This window comes from Lactuca sativa, chromosome 4, assembly GCF_002870075.4.
Source record: "Lactuca sativa cultivar Salinas chromosome 4, Lsat_Salinas_v11, whole genome shotgun sequence".
NCBI lineage: Eukaryota > Viridiplantae > Streptophyta > Magnoliopsida > Asterales > Asteraceae > Lactuca > Lactuca sativa.
The window spans coordinates 273,707,109-273,723,786 of record NC_056626.2 but is presented as its reverse complement, the minus strand read 5'-3'; the positions used below and the strand labels follow the sequence as shown (position 1 = coordinate 273,723,786).

At 39.8% G+C, this 16,678-nt stretch overlaps 2 non-coding genes across 2 annotated transcripts; both read right to left on the bottom strand.

Moving 5' to 3' along the window:
* Nucleotides 1–7,445: 7,445 nt before the first annotated feature.
* LOC128134005 (small nucleolar RNA R71) lies at nt 7,446–7,552 on the bottom strand. The gene has a single exon (XR_008232338.1). It is a non-coding gene; the product is annotated as a small nucleolar RNA R71 (small nucleolar RNA).
* An 8,449-nt stretch (nt 7,553–16,001) lies between these two features.
* On the bottom strand, nt 16,002–16,108 carry LOC128134004 (small nucleolar RNA R71). The gene has a single exon (XR_008232335.1). It is a non-coding gene; the product is annotated as a small nucleolar RNA R71 (small nucleolar RNA).
* Nucleotides 16,109–16,678: the final 570 nt, after the last annotated feature.

Here is a 16,678-nt window from a genome sequence, read left to right as displayed (position 1 = left end):
AACAGATCTTCATGGAATTCGTTTCCGTTTAAGTCGATGACGATGTTCTTAATACGATCACTAACAGGTACGAATTTTCCACTGGCAACTTCCAAAATTAGGGCATTATCAAGTTTTTCTACATGCAATGTTAATTTTCCACCAAATTTATGTGATACGAAGGAGTATTTTGCTCCCGAATCAAATAGTATATTGGCAGGTAATCCTTTTACAAGAAAGGTACCTGAAGCGATATTTGTTGCCTCCTTTGTAGCTTCTAGCATCATCTGGAAGGCTCTCGCCTTCGGCTTCGGTGGGACAATGGGCCTTGTCGCCTCGTTCTTCTTCGGGAAATCCTTAGCAATGTGCCCTTCATGATTACATCCATAGCTCACCCTCTTGTTGGCGGTGCACTCGTTGGCATAATTCCCGGTCTTCCCACGCTTATAGCAGGTCACCTCCTCGCTACATTTCCCAAAGTGGTTCTTCTTGCACTTCTCACACCACTTCACTTCGTTTCCTCCTCCTCCAAACTTACTTGAACCAAACTTGCTCTTCTTATTAGGCCTTTTAGACCCCTCAAAATTCCTTTTTTTTTTCCAACCTCAACCTTGTTGGTGGCTCTTCCCTTTATCATATCCTCAACAGACTTGGCAGCCCAGATAGCTGCCTCCAGAGTAGATGCCTAATGTACTGGCACCGCATACTCCCTTGGAAGTTCCTTTGCGTACTTGTCGATTTTCGTCAGCTCATCTGGGACAAGACGCAAGGAAAACTCCATCTTTTCTGTGAAGTTGTTGGTGTATTCATCAATCGACATGCTTCCTTTCTTCAAGGTCGGGAATTGGTTCTCTAGCTCGAGAAATGTAACGCCTGTGTTTCCGGGCTTGCCATTTTTAGCAATGTAATAGTCTAGGTTAACCTTTGTAACCCGTTTTGAAAATAATAGAAGTGTATTATTTGAGAATTATGTGTTTTGTGCTTAATTGCTTAATTATGTGGTTTGATTAATTAAGAATAAAAGTAAGCGTCAAAATTTAAGTGTAAAATAAACTTAATATCTTTAGATAATGTTGTAGTAGTTGAAACGAGGTTTCCGAATATATATAGAACGCCCAAATCTGACTTCGTATGAGGAAGTTATGATTTATCGAAGCTTCGGCTTAGCGATGTGCAACCCGAAATAATCGATTTGAGATCGAGCGGTTTTTAGCCAAAACAATCTAAACGAGGCTCGAAGGTCTCGTTGTTGGTATCGAAGCGATAAAAAGTTAGGCGATAACGGACATCAAACGAAGAAGTTATGAATTTATAACGAAGTTTTTCTGTCCCGGCTTATTAAAAATAAATAATAAAAATAAAGTTAAAATTAGCCGACGGAGTCTAAACGAAAGTTGTAGAGCGTAGTCTCACCTTCGTGTGGATATAAAGTACGTCGAATACGAAGTTCGTATGAAGAAGATATGAATTTCCGAAGTTTATTAAATATTTTGTATTTAAATTTAATCTTTAATTCGGATGATTATCCGAAGGAGTCACCGATCTGATCCGAAGTACGCCTCGCGTACTCGTGTACGCCCCGCGTATCGCGAAGCATGACGCACCTCGCACTCGAGTTCTTCGGATGACGAACGCCATGACGTTTCGGAGCAGTACGTCCCGCGTACTCCGAGGCTCCAGCCTCCTATAAATAGGATGCGAGGGCAACCGAGTTCTTTTGCTATTTTCTCTCTTCTCTCTCCCGTTTTGCATTGATTTGCATGCCAGGAATACCCCGAAGCCCCGGTATTATTTTCGAGCCCCGAAGCAAGTCCCGAGATCCTGAAGATCCTGAGAAGTGCGGTTCCCGAGCCGAAGCTCTGTCCGCGAGAAGTTCGATTTTTGTGAAGATCTTCCAGATCTGCTGAGGATTACTACTTCTGCAAGTCGTAGTGCTATCCGATTATCTTCTGATCAAGTGAGTGTATACTACCTTTCATAAACACGATAATAATACAAGTATGGTTTGAGTGTATTAAGTATATTGTTGTTTATATGTGTGAATGTGTATTCACTTTCTTCTATCTTATAGATCTGATTATTTCTCTATGAAATACGTGCTGTGTGTGTGCCTCATCTGTTATGTGGATTATGTATTGATTAAAGCATGCTATACAGGTTTTTAAACTATGTATAAAAATGTATATTTTTATCTACTAATATGTTGGGTAGAACATGGGTAGATAGTTGGTGTGTAATAAACAGATGAGAGGCCTCGTTGTTGTTTGATTTAGTCATCTAGCGGAGTTTAGATGACGACCACAGACTTTTCTAGACAGTCTTGTGGAAACATTAGCAGGTTCGCCACCTGTAGGTGTTAATGAACTTGGGTGTTCATTCGCTATACTCCATCCCCCTCATGGTTGCCTTATTTGACTTATATTGCTGACGAACCCCCGAAGCATGTGTTGTCGCCCCGATGAAATATTCTTAGACTAGGTCCCTTATGTTAGTTGTTTTAGGGACATAAAGTGAGAATAACGGGAATGGGTAATTGGGTTATTGTTGGTTGGTGGAAATTAAATATAATTATTTATTGTGGGTTGAAAACCCTATATGCTCACCAGGCTCCCAAGCCTGACCCACTCAGTTTTATTTGTATTACAGGAAGTGGCGCAAGGGCATGAGATGGATGAGCCATCAAGTTGTTTTGTTTACAATTCTGTATATGTATATATAAGATGAATGACTTGTAATGTTATCGTTTATGCTTATTGGTCTGTATCGGAACATGACACCCCGAGTTTTGATTATATAATGAAAATACATTTCTTTTATGAAATGCTTTGGTAAACATTGTTTTATCATGTTTTGTTTTTGGGAACAAATTCCGCAACTCTTTCAAATCAAAAAGATTTACTCTGAAATTATTTAAAAGCATAAATGAAAATCGGTCTTTTCTGGCCGAGATTTTGGGGATGTCACTGTTGGTATCAGAGCATTAGTTTAAGCGAACTAGGAATTTGTAGGATTTCTAGACTTAAACTTAGAATGCTAAGTGAAATTTTGAGATGTGTGTTTGTTATGTTTTAGACACGAGCACTAGTTTATTTTAGGAAAGTTGCCTAAAATGCTTTATGTGCTAAATGTTATATGTTGCCATATATGATATTATTTGTTCGGATCTATGGTATGTTGCCGACCGGATCTAGAAACGTTATGTGTGTAGGATTCTAAGCGTACGTCTACGATATTAGAACTAGCATGTAAACGTTTCGAAGCGATAAGGATGATTTGAATATCTATCGTGAATGAGGATCTAATTTCACCTTATTTGGTGTGTAGATCAAAATGGTGAGAACAAGAAGTGGAGTTGGAAATGCTGATGAAAACAGGAATCAACCACCAGTGATTGAACAAGTACCTGTCGTAGCAGCAGCACCTGAGCCAATAACCATGGCTGGTGTGCAAATGATGATTCAGACGATGTTGGATCATCAGATGGATGAAACTAGGTGGTTGCTTCAACAGAATCGTGAAGAACTATCAATCCGTGTGGAAGAGCCCGAATTAAATGAAGGGCACTCGGAAGGTGGAAACTTCAGTGGGTCTGTTGGTCAAGCCAACCCACCGATAGTTAGGCAAAACAAACATGATGGAAGGAATGATGGAATGGGATGCAAGTACAAGCACTTTCTAACTTGCAAACCATCGACCTTCAATGGAAAGGAGGATCCGATTGGAGTTATGGATTGGGATCCGAAATGGAATTAGCCTTCATGACTTGTGGCTGCAGAGGCAAGTTGCAGACTATCTATGCAGTGCGTCAATTCCGAGGTGGAGCCGTTCGTTGGTGGACACTCTAGGGAAGACGTTGAGCCCTAATGAGCCACTGCAATTGACATGGGCAGAGTTCTTGGTGCAGTTCAAACGCAAGTTCTGCTCGGCTCAAAATTTGTTGGAATTAGAGAACAAGTTTCTGACATTGACGAAAGGCAGCATGTCAGTTGATGAATACACCAATAACTTCACTGATAAGATGGAGTTTGCCTTGCGTATCGTCCCAAACGAGTTGACAAAGGTTGACCGATACACAAAAGGACTCCCATGGGAGTACGAGGTGCCAATACGTCAGGCACATACTTTAGAGACAGCTATCTGGGCTGCCAAGTCTGTTGAGAACATGATTAAGGGGAGAACCACCGACAAGGTTGAGGTTGGTAAGAAAAGAAATTTTGAGGGGACATTTGGTTCCGGTAAGAAAAGCAAATTTTCGAAATCTGATTCGAAAAAGTTTGGTGGAGGAAAAGGAGGCGAAGTGAAGTGGTGTGATAAGTGTAAGAAGAAGCACTTTGGGAAATGTAACGAGGATGTAACCTGGTACAAGTGTGGAAAAATTGGGCATTTTGCCAATGAGTGTCCGAGCAACAAAAGGATGTGTTTTGGTTGTAATGAAGAGGGGCACATTTTGAAAGACTGTCCGAAGAAGAAGGGGGCAGCAAAGCCCAACATTCCACCAAAGCCGAAGGCGGGAGCCTTCCAGATGACACTTGAGGCCGCGAAAGATGAAGCTGATGTCACTTCAGGTACCTTTCTCGTAAACGAACTACCTGCTCAAATTTTGTTTGATTCTGGAGCCAACTACTCCTTTAATTCGCATGAGTTTGGTAGAAAACTAGCTTTGCCTGTTGATAGACTAGATAATGCTTTATTAGTCGAAGTTGCTAGTGGAAAGTTTGTACCTGTTAGCCATCGTATGAGAAACATCTTAATCGACCTTAATGGGAATAAGTTTCACGAGGGATTATTGCCTATCGAACTTAATGGTTTCGACATCGTGTTGGGAATGGATTGGCTTAGCGCCAATGATGCGGAAATATTGTGCAAGAAGAAGATAGTTAAAGTAAACCCGCCTGGGAAGGATTCGTTTATGGTGTATGGGGACAAACGGCGAGTGAATTCTGGAATCATTTCCCTAATGAAAGCCAGAAGGTGTTTGACCAAGGGATGTACATCATATTTAGCATTCGTGATTGATGCTAAGAAGAAAAAGAAGGTGATGCAGAGTATTCCAGTGGTGTGTGAGTATCCGGAACTATTTCCCGAAGATCTTCCTGGATTACTGATATGTGCATAATTGGTTCATATTAAGTATACATTATTATTCATTTATTAGCCAAATTATTGCATATTATGGACAAAAGATACTTGAAAGTGTTTAAATTATATTTTCAGTCCAAAGATGAAGCTCGGAAGCGAAAGGAAGCGGGAGAAACAGTTAGAAGATCGAGGATGAAATAAAGAAGAAAAACACTAAAATTAGCACTGACTCGGCGAGTCAGATCGACTACTCGGCGAGTCCAATCGAAGAATCGAGAAGATACTGACTCGGGATCCCAAAGAGTTATCACAATACGGGGAATGTGAGAGGGACTCGACGAGTCACCACCTGACTCGACGAGTCAGTTCATATATTTATAGATAATTCCTCAGATCGATAGAGAAGAGTTCTGGAACGATTCACAAGTGCTTTGCTGCGATTGAGAAGCCAGAGAAACCCTAGAAGACAACGAAAGAAGCTAGAATTCAATTCCGGAGAGTAATTGAGGCAAAATTTCATCATTCCACTTATTCTTTTGTTTTATCATTATGGTTAATCAATTTGACTTTGTTTGTTTGCTGTTATTTACTTCAATTATGAGCTAAAACCTTTAGACTTCTGTTTGGGGATACAAAGTTGACAATATGGTTTGATTGATTGGTAGGATTAATTTCAAGTTGGTGAATTTTGTTATTTTAGCTTGCTAAAGAACCTTGTGTGTGAATAATAATTAATTTTCTGTTAATAGGAAGATAATTGATTAGCACGAACATCTATTAATTATTAACCTCATATGCCATGTGATCGCTATGCTATATGTCTAGGATTAATGAATATGAAACTAGAATTAATAAGAAAATTGAGTAAGTTCATGTGCAAGCTTGTAAGATGACCATCAAACAAGAAGTTGATTAAAAGAATAATTTAGTTAACTATTGCAAGTCTAACTTAACCCGAATAATTAATCTAGTGAATTTAATTAAATTAGACAATTGGCCACTGTTTAAGTTAGTTTATTTGCTAAGGATTAGGGTAGTGAATACGAATCTAATCACTTGAATGGGTAACCAATGAAAGAATTAATCCATTGCACCATTACCTTGAAATCAACCATAGAGTCAACCAAGTTGAACTAAACAGAAGTACCTTTCCAATTATTGAATCTAGTTAAGTCTTTATTTTCTAGTTCTTAAATTAGTAATAGTTAGTAAGTTTCTAGTCTTGTAAAACTAGAGAAAACCCCTACTTATTAATTAACTTAGATAAAATTAGTTTTTAGTTTTAATTTGCCGTTCCCTGTGATCGATACCCTGCTTATATAGCTATACCACAATTGATAGGTTCACTGCCTTTTGTGTGTTATTTAATAATTAAAGTAGGTTTAAAACTAAGTGAGTTTGCACACATCAAGTTTTTGGCGCTGTTGCCGGGGAACGGTTCTAAAATTAATATTAAATTCTAGTTTAATCGATCCTTTGTGTGGGATTTATCTTACACAAAGTTATTTACAAAGTAATTTAGTAAGTAGAATTAGTTTCAATAAAATTCTGTTTTTAGGATAACTAGAAAATTTTTCAGTTTTTGCCTTGAACTCGCCGAGTGCATTCGAGCGGACTCGGCGAGTACATCGTTGTTTCAGTTTTAATTTTTTATTTCGTTTTTGTTGTTTTTATGCGTTTTGTTTCTTTTGTTTTCTTTGTTTACAGTTGTTTCATGAACCGAGGATCTGATACACCTTTGGTCCCCCCCTCTTGAAAACCCGGAATCCATGCTAAGGAAGAGCAAGGGCAAAGCCGTTGGAGAAACCACATCTTCAAAGAACTCACCACTCAAGAACTTAAAGTCCGTTTTCCGCAAGAAAAAGAGCAGCAAATCAGGAGCATCCAGTGCCTCGTTGACAATTGAAGAGCCAATTCAAGAAGATATCGAGTACTATACCGAGGAAGAAGAAGAGCATACTTACGAGCACGAAACCGATTCCGAAGAAGAGTTAGCTATCACGATGGCTAACATTGATGAAATCCCCATGGGGGAATGGAAGAAAAGGATGCGTGATGACACCGGGCCGGTACTTGTGCAACCCGCAATTCCCGCGACCGCGACTTTCGAACTAAAAGGCCATATTCTCGCCCAACTCAAGGAGATTCCTTTTTACGGGAAGGATCACGAAGACGCTTACAAGCACTTGGACGAAGTGAATGATGTGGCCGATTACCTCAACATACCGAATGTTCCACGCGAGACCCATCTTCTTCGCATGCTCCCTGTCACATTTAAAGGAGCTGAAAAAGATTGGTTAAATTCACTTCCTCCCGGATCGGTCACCACATGGGCCAAGATGAAAGAAGAGTTCATATACCATTTCTGTCCGCCCTCCAAGATAGCCAAGCTAAAGAAAGCCATTGCAAACTTCGAGCAACAAACCGGAGAATCTCTTTATGAAGCTTGGGAAAGGTACAAGAGCCTACTTAGAAATTGCCCACACCATGACCTTAATAGCCAACAAGAGGTCTCCATCTTCTATGATGGAGTCAATGTCACCACGAGGCAATTGCTTGATTCTCAAGGCCTGCTCATAAAGAAGGCGCCCCTGGTAATTAAAGAATTAATTGAAGAATTCTCTAAGCACTCTATAGAATACCACAATTCGAGAAACGAAGTAAGTCGGGGGGGTAGTGAACGCGGCAAATGATAGCATGGCGGCGGTGATAGCAAAGCTTGATAATCTAGATCGAAGAATGACAAAAATGGATCAAACAATCCATGCTATGAGGGTGGGATGCGACAATTGTAGAGGGCCCCATCTCACAAAGGATTGTGATTTGGATGAAAATGGAAATAAGAGAGCTCAAGTCTTCTATTCAAGTGGCGATCGATATGATGAAAATTGGCGGAAACCTAAGAAGGAATGGTTACCATACGAAGAGTATAAGAAGGCAAAGGAGGAGAAATACAAGCAGAAGGAGAGGGGACTATACCAAAAGGAAGAACTGGTAGAAAAGAAAGCCGATTTAGAAGAGTTATTCACTAGATTCATAGCCGTGTCTGAAAAAAGACACAGTGATCACGATGCTGCCATACACGAGACCAGAAACATGCTAAGGAATCAGCAAGCATCAATTCTCAACATTGAGAAACAGCTGGGGCAGCTTGCGCATCAAGTGAATGATAGAAGACCGGGTCAACTTCCAAGTAACACCGAACCCAATCCAAGAATGGAGAATGTAAGTGTGATAACCTCCAGCAGTGAAGAAACATTTACAGAAGCACTCAGAACCTCCAAGAAGAAGGCAGAAAAGATAGAAGAATCGGACCCAGCAAAACCCGATCTGACTCGCCGAGTCGCTCCATTGGACTCGACGAGTCCAATTGTAAATGAGAAAAATGTCAGTTCTTTGAAGCCTTATAATCCTCCTATGCCATACCCAACCAAAGCCATGCCTGCAGAAAAATTAGAAGCATACAGAACCTTCATGAAGCATGTTAATGGTTTACAAGTTAATGTGCCATTTGTGGAAACAATGCTCCAAACACCTAAGTACTTCAACTTGCTTAAGGGCCTTTTTGCTGCTAGGAAAGATTTGGCTGAAGTCGCGGAAATATTGATGAATGAGCTACCTGAAAAGAAGGGTGATCCGGGAAATATTGTAATTTCGTGCCAATTTGGTAATGAAGTTTTCACCCGAGCATTAGCTGATTCGGGGGCAAGCATCAATCTGATGCCTTTGTCATACTTTAAGAAGTTGAATTTACTAGAACCAAGGCCGGTGAATATGAACATCCATTTGGCGGACAAGACGATAATTCATCCACAAGGCGTGTGTGAGTATCTCCTTATAAAAGTTGACAAGTTTATTTTCCCAGTAGACTTCGTGGTTGTGGATATGGAAGAAGACCCCGAAATTCCAATTATTTTGGGGAGATCATTCTTGAACACCGCGTGTGCTTTAATTGATATATATGAGTCTACATTGACCTTAAGGGTGGGCGATGAATCTATAATGTTTAAAGCTATTCCAGAAGCCAAGCAAGGAGAAGAAAAGAATCATTTATCCAATTGGATGATGAGATATTACAAAAAGAGCTTGAACTTTTGCTAAAAGAAGATCCGAGCAAGTTTTTGATACACTCTGAAGAAGATGGAGATGTTAACAAGGACTTGGAGGAGTTAGAAAAGCTACTGGAAGGAGCCAACTCAGAAAACACCCAAGAATTGATGGAACCCGATCCGACTCGCCGAGTCACTTTAATGGACTCGACGAGTCCAGTCGAATTTGACAAAGACTTGGCCGAATTAGATCTGTTTGTTACTAGTTCTTCACATACCTTGGATTTAGATAGTATTCATGATTCCTTAGAAGAACAAACAGCAGAAGGAGGAATGGGAATGAAAGTTCAATACGCCGATGTAGCATGTCTTGATACGATTCCGTTTGAAGATGGGTTGAGCACAGGAAAGGATGAAGAGACAAAGGAAAGGAGGGTGGAAGCTCATCAACCATTCACTACGAAACCTAAAGCACGAACCATCATGAAATATGAAGTAATTAAATTTAAAGAGAAGGAGGTGCAAGAGAAGGTGAAAAAGAATGGGGGAAAGAAGAAAAAGAGGAAAAGGGAAGCCCAAGCAGCTGAGGATGATGCTGTGAAAAAGAAAAGAGATGCATTGAAAAGGGCTTACAAAAAGAAGGTTCACGCTTACAAGACCAAGTACAAACCACAAAAGACTAGGCGTGCGTTCCCGATGCTGGAAGATGACGAAACGTAGACGGGAAGGAGTCCAGCTAACGACTCCTTAAAAAGAAGCGCTTGGCGGGAGGCAACCCGTTATTTAGAGTTTGCTTTCTTTTACTTTTTAGTTTTGTTTGAAAATTTTCTTTCGTTTTTAGATTGTTAATTCTCCAATTCGTCGGACATGTCTGCTTGAGAGTGTGCATGGGCTAAGTGTGGGGTGAAATGATTTTTTTTTAGATAAATGAAAATTTTTATGAATTTTTGCAAAAGACCCGCCGAGTCTCACCACGACTCGACGAGTCGATATGGATTTCAGAAAAAATTGACATCGCGACCAGACTCGCCGAGTCTGACCCCGACTCGACGAGTCGGTATTATTTACAGAAAAAAAATAATTTTGAAATTACTTTTACAACCGGTAACTAGGGTTTTAACCCTAAGAATCAGTTTCTTTTCACATACACACTCGCCGTGTACCTCTCTCTCAACTTTCTCTCAAGCATTCATCTTTGTTCTTCAAGTTTTCTTCAAATCTTTCAAGTTTCATCACAAAAGGTAACAAATTTCTTCTTGTTTTCTGTTAAGAACTTGATTATAAGGCCTTCTATGCTAGAAATTGCATGAAAAAACCCGTTTTTGAAAAGTAGTAAATTTCTAGGGTTTTGATTTTTCATGAATTATGTTGTTTTAAATGCTTATTTTGGCCTTAATACCTTAATAATGTATGCCTAGACAAAACCCTTGACGAAATTTCCAGGTTTCATGGTTCAATTTCCATCGACCCGCCGACTGACTTGTGCAGTTCGTGCGTCTCGCCGAGTTGTACCTGGACTCGACGAATCGAGTCAGGGAACATCTGCGAGATGTTTTTTTTAATTATACTCTGTGTTTTCTGGGTTTTGTGTATTTGTTTTGCAGAAATCATGTTCAGAAGGGGGCAAAGTTCCAGTGGCTACCAAGGGGACTTTCCTTGGTTAAATTTTCCACAAATCGAGTCCGCTTCAACATTGCGAAAGTAGAAGAAGAAGTTGGTTGACATCAAGAAGAAAGAGATCTATGTGCCCAACCGGATAGATTGGGATTGGTTGCAGAGTGTTCGCTATGAGGAAGAGTAGCTCCTTATCTTGTAAAGGAGTTTCACCATGAAGGCGAAACAATGATTTGCGACAGGTGGAGCCGGGTCTTCCGTATTCAAGAACCGGTTTATTTAGAGCTTTGTTTGGAGTTTTTCTCTACGGTATCTTTCACCGGGGGAGTGGATGTTTATCACCCGTCAAGCTTTAGTTTCTGCCTCGGAGGAGAATTTCGTCAATGCTCTGTGATGGATCTTGCCTGTCGATTAGGGGTTTATGATCAGCCCTTAGTCTCAACACCCATCTTTCGGGCCTTTTTGGCACAAACCCATATGGTGTTTCCCGAAGGAGTTACGAGTACGGGCTGGTGGAATACAATTGGTAACAAGATCTATATTCCGAAGTCGGCACAGGAAGGGAGCATTCGATCCCCAACACACCGTCTCATTCATCGTCTCATTTCATCCACCATCAACCAAAGGAAGGATGATGACAAGGTTTCCAACCTTGATGTCTTTTATTTGTGGAGCATTATTACACCCGGCGTTTTTTGCAACATTCCGCGGTGTCTAGCTTCGTATCTCTCGGAGGGTGCGGTCAAGGATCGTAAAACTTCTCGAATCAACGGTGGGATGTTTGTCACCCGGTTAGCCAATTCATTCGGGTTGATGAACCGCGGTGCATGGAACTTCATGACGATGATCCCTACACCTCCATTCAATCCAATTCTTTTCCGGAGAGCGAGGATTATTGAAGACTATGGTAGTGGCCATTATGCCATCCCGAATGATGATCTGGTTGTTGGTCCCGAAGCACCGGGGAGGAGGGTTAGATCGAGGAGAGAGCGGGATGTTGAGGAAGAGCCGCCGGTGATTCCGGTTGAGAATGAAGAAGTACCAATGGATTGGTACAATGTGGAGATGAGGCGGCTACAAGACCAAATGGCGCGGAGCTTGAATTTTAGCAACCAATCACATATACGACTTTTCGACCCCTTTAACATTCCACACATTGATGGTGGTAACTTTCCATACATTCCATCATGGGAAGAGGTGATAAGTGCAAGAAGAAGCGGTGCGGGAGGAAGTGGAGCAGGGCTAGATGATGATGATGAGGAGGATTGAGTTCTTTGCATTTTTATTGAAAAATTTTTAATCTTTTTATTTTTGTGTTTGTTTTTATTTGGTTTGTTTAAATGTTTTTAAAACTTGCTTTTGATGTTTGAATGCTTTGACAATTTTCAGAATTGAATTAGGAGTGCTAGCTTCAAAAGGGTTTAGAATCATAGAATCAAAGTGAGAAAGAGAGTCAAGAAAGAGGGAGCGTTAGAGTTAAAGTATTGAGTCCGGTCCTTAGAGATGTTGGCAAGGGAGTCTAGAAGTGAATAGAAAGTATAGAGAGTTTATTGGAAGCTGGATCAGATGCAGAATGCTTATATTTTCATTCAGTGACCAACTCGACGAGTGCATTAAACTGACTCGACGAGTCGCCCTTAATTCTCAAAAATCCGAAGATTTCCCGAAGTAACTCGACGATTCTGATATATACTCGACGAGGCGTTTGGTTTCATGTCGAAGGGACTGCTGATTTGATGCTGATTAGAGTACCACTTGACTATCTATTCTTTCCATATTAATTCCTGAAGATTTTACACTGTTTTCCGCGTATTTGGAGCGACCCACACGAGATTTGACACTCAAGGCATGGATGAGTTGTTCCCATGTCTAAAGTCAATTGAATTGGAGCTGGAAGGAAGTGATCAATCTATCGACTGCTATCCCAGGGGAGTTTGTTCCAATTCCCTCTTTATTTTCTTCTTATGTTTTTATCATGCATAATATGCAATGAGGGCATTGCATAAAATAAGTGTGGGGTAGGGGGTTGGTCACATAAATAGAAAACTTAGAATCTTAATTTAGGCTAATTTTATTTTGCATACCAAAAGTATTACTTAGGATTTAATTTAGAAAATTTTGGTAAAAATGACAATTAGGATTCCATGTTAGAATTGTGTTGATAATTGCATGATAACCCAAATGTTTAGTTGAGCCTATATACATTCTAGTGCATTTGTGGTTTCCTTATTCCAGTGAAATCATGGGACAAAAACACGACCCTGCTCAGCCCGAGGGATGCAATATGTTTAGCAGCCTAAACCTAAAATGTATACAGGAAGATTGTTATCGTTAGCCAATAAAGGTTGAGATTGAGCGCCCCTGCTTAAGCATGTAGGGATTAGAGTGAAAAAAAAAGTGAGGTGCATGTAATATAAAAAAAGAGAGAATTACAAGAAAAGTTGTAAGAATTTTGGAGCAATCAAAGTGAAGATCAAAAGATCAAAATTCCGAAGATTCAAAAAGTTGAAGATACCAAAAAACAATAAAGGTGGTGAATTCAAAGAGATCAAATATCAAATTATCAAGGAAGTGAAGAATTCAAAAGAGCTCCATAGTGGTATCGAAAAGTTGTAATTCTAGATTATGTATGCTCGGGTTGCTCAATTAAAAACACCTTGAAGGTAAGAGGTTTTCTGCGGATGGATTCGGAGGGTTGCATAAAATGAGCATAGCTCGGGATGAGTGGGTAAGTGTTTATGAGGATTGTGAGTATTTGGAGTATGGGAGGTCCTTAGGAAAAATTTTAGACACAAATGCATGCGTTGCGGTCTCGGCATAATGGCTGGGTTAGATTGGAGTTGTTATATGTGATTCTAATATGTTTTAAATTCAGTTTTGCTTGGGGGCAAGCAAAAGACAAGTATGGGGTATTTTGATATGTGCATAATTGGTTCATATTAAGTATACATTATTATTCATTTATTAGCCAAATTATTGCATATTATGGACAAAAGATACTTAAAAGTGTTTAAATTATATTTTCAGTCCAAAGATGAAGCTCGAAAGCGAAAGGAAGCGGGAGAAACAGTTAGAAGATCGATGATGAAATAAAGAAGAAAAACACTAAAATTAGCACTGACTCGGCGAGTCAGATCGACTACTCGGCGAGTCCAATCGAAGAATCGAGAAGATAATGACTCGGGATCCCAGAGAGTTATCACAATACGGGGAATGTGAGAGGGACTCGACGAGTCACCACCTGACTCGACGAGTCGGTTCATATATTTATAGATAATTCCTCAGATCGATAGAGAAGAGTTCTGGAACGATTCAGAAGTGCTTTGTTGCGATTGAGAAGCCAGAGAAACCCTAGAAGACGACGAAAGAAGCTGGAATTCAATTCCGGAGAGTAATTGAGGCAAAATTTTATCATTCCACTTAATCTTTTGTTTTATCATTATGGTTAAGCAATTTGACTTTGTTTGTTTGCTGTTATTTACTTCAATTATGAGCTAAAACCTTTAGACTTCTGTTTGGGGATACAAAGTTGACAATATGGTTTGATTGATTGGTAGGATTAATTTCAAGTTGGTGAATTTTGTTATTTTAGCTTGCTAAAGAACCTTGTGTGTGAATAATAATTAATTTTCTGTTAATAGGAAGATAATTGATTAGCACGAACATCTATTAATTATTAACCTCATATGCTATGTGATCGCTATGCTATATGTCTAGGATTAATGAATATGAAACTAGAATTAATAAGAAAATTGAGTAAGTTCATGTGCAAGCTTGTAAGATGACCATCAAACAAGAAGTTGATTAAAAGAATAATTTAGTTAACTATTGCAAGTCTAACTTAACCCGAATAATTAATCTAGTGAATTTAATTAAATTAGACAATTGGCCACTGTTTAAGTTAGTTTATTTGCTAAGGATTAGGGTAGTGAATACGAATCTAATCACTTGAATGGGTAACCAACGAAAGAATTAATCCATTGCACCATTACCTTGAAATCAACCATAGAGTCAACCAAGTTGAACTAAATAGAAGTTCCTTTCCAATTATTGAATCTAGTTAAGTCTTTATTTTCTAGTTCTTAAATTAGTAATAGTTAGTAAGTTTCTAGTCTTGTAAAACTAGAGAAAACCCCTACTTATTAATTAACTTAGATAAAATTAGTTTTTAGTTTTAATTTGCCGTTCCCTGTGATCGATACCCTGCTTATTTAGCTATACCACAATTGATAGGTTCACTGCCTTTTGTGTGTTATTTAATAATTAAAGTAGGTTTAAAACTAAGTGAGTTTGCACACATCAAGTTTTTGGCGCCGTTGTCGGGGAACGGTTCTAAAATTAATATTAAATTCTAGTTTAATTGATCCTTTGTGTGGGATTTATCTTACACAAAGTTATTTACAAAGTAATTCAGTAAGTAGAATTAGTTTCAATAAAATTCTGTTTTTAGGATAACTAGAAAAATTTTCAGTTTTTTGCCTTGAACTCGCCGAGTGCATTCGAGCGGACTCGGCGAGTACATCGCTGTTTCAGTTTTAATTTTTTATTTCGTTTTTGTTCTTTTTACGCGTTTTGTTTCTTTTGTTTTCTTTGTTTACAGTTGTTTCATGAACCGAGGATCTGATACACCTTTGGTCCCCCCCTCTTGAAAACCCGGAATCCATGCTAAGGAAGAGCAAGGGCAAAGCCGTTGGAGAAACCACATCTTCAAAGAACTCACCACTCAAGAACTTAAAGTCCGTTTTCCGCAAGAAAAAGAGCAGCAAATCAGGAGCATCCAGTGCCTCGTTGACAATTGAAGAGCCAATTCAAGAAGATATCGAGTACTAGACCGAGGAAGAAGAAGAGCATACTTATGAGCACGAAACCGATTCCGAAGAAGAGTTAGCTATCACGATGGCTAACATTGATGAAATCCCCATGGGGGAATGGAAGAAAAGGATGCGTGATGACACCAGGCCGGGACTTGTGCAAGCCGCAATTCCCACGACCGCGACTTTCGAACTAAAAGGCCATATTCTCGCCCAACTCAAGGAGATTCCTTTTTACGGGAAGGATCACGAAGACGCTTACAAGCACTTGGACGAAGTGAATAATGTGGCCGATTACTTCAACGTACCGAATGTTCCACGCGAGACCCAGCTTCTTTGCATGCTCCCTGTCACATTTAAAGGAGCTGCAAAAGATTGGTTAAAGTCACTTCCTCCCGGATCGGTCACCACATGGGCCAAGATGAAAGAAGAGTTCATATACCATTTCTGTCCGCCCTCCAAGATAGCCAAGCTAAAGAAAGCCATTGCAAACTTCGAGCAACAAACCGGAGAATCTCTTTAAGAAGCTTGGGAAAGGTACAAGAGCCTACTTAGAAATTGCCCACACCATGGCCTTAATAGCCAACAAGAGGTCTCCATCTTCTATGATGGAGTCAATGTCACCACGAGGCAATTGCTTGATTCTCAAGGCCCGCTCACAAAGAAGGCGCCCCCGGTAATTAAAGAATTAATTTAAGAGTTCTCTAAGCACTCTAGAGAATACCACAATCCGAGAAACGAAGTAAGTCGGGGGGTAGTGAACGCGGCAAATGATAGCATGGCGGCGGTGATAGCAAAGCTTGATAATCTAGATCGAAGAATGACAAAAATGGATCAAACAATCCATGCTATGAGGGTGGGATGCAACAATTGTAGAGGGCCCCATCTCACAAAGGATTGTGATTTGGATGAAAATGGAAATAAGAGAGCTCAAGTCTTCTATTCAAGTGGCGATCGATATGATGAAAATTGGCGGAAACCTTAGAAGGAATGGTTACCATACGAAGAGTATAAGAAGGCAAATAAGGAGAAATACAAGCAGAAGGAGAGGGGACTATACCAAAAGGAAGAACTGGTAAAAAAGAAAGCCGATTTAGAAGAGTTACTCACTAGATTCATAGCCGCGTCCGAAAAAAGACACAGTGA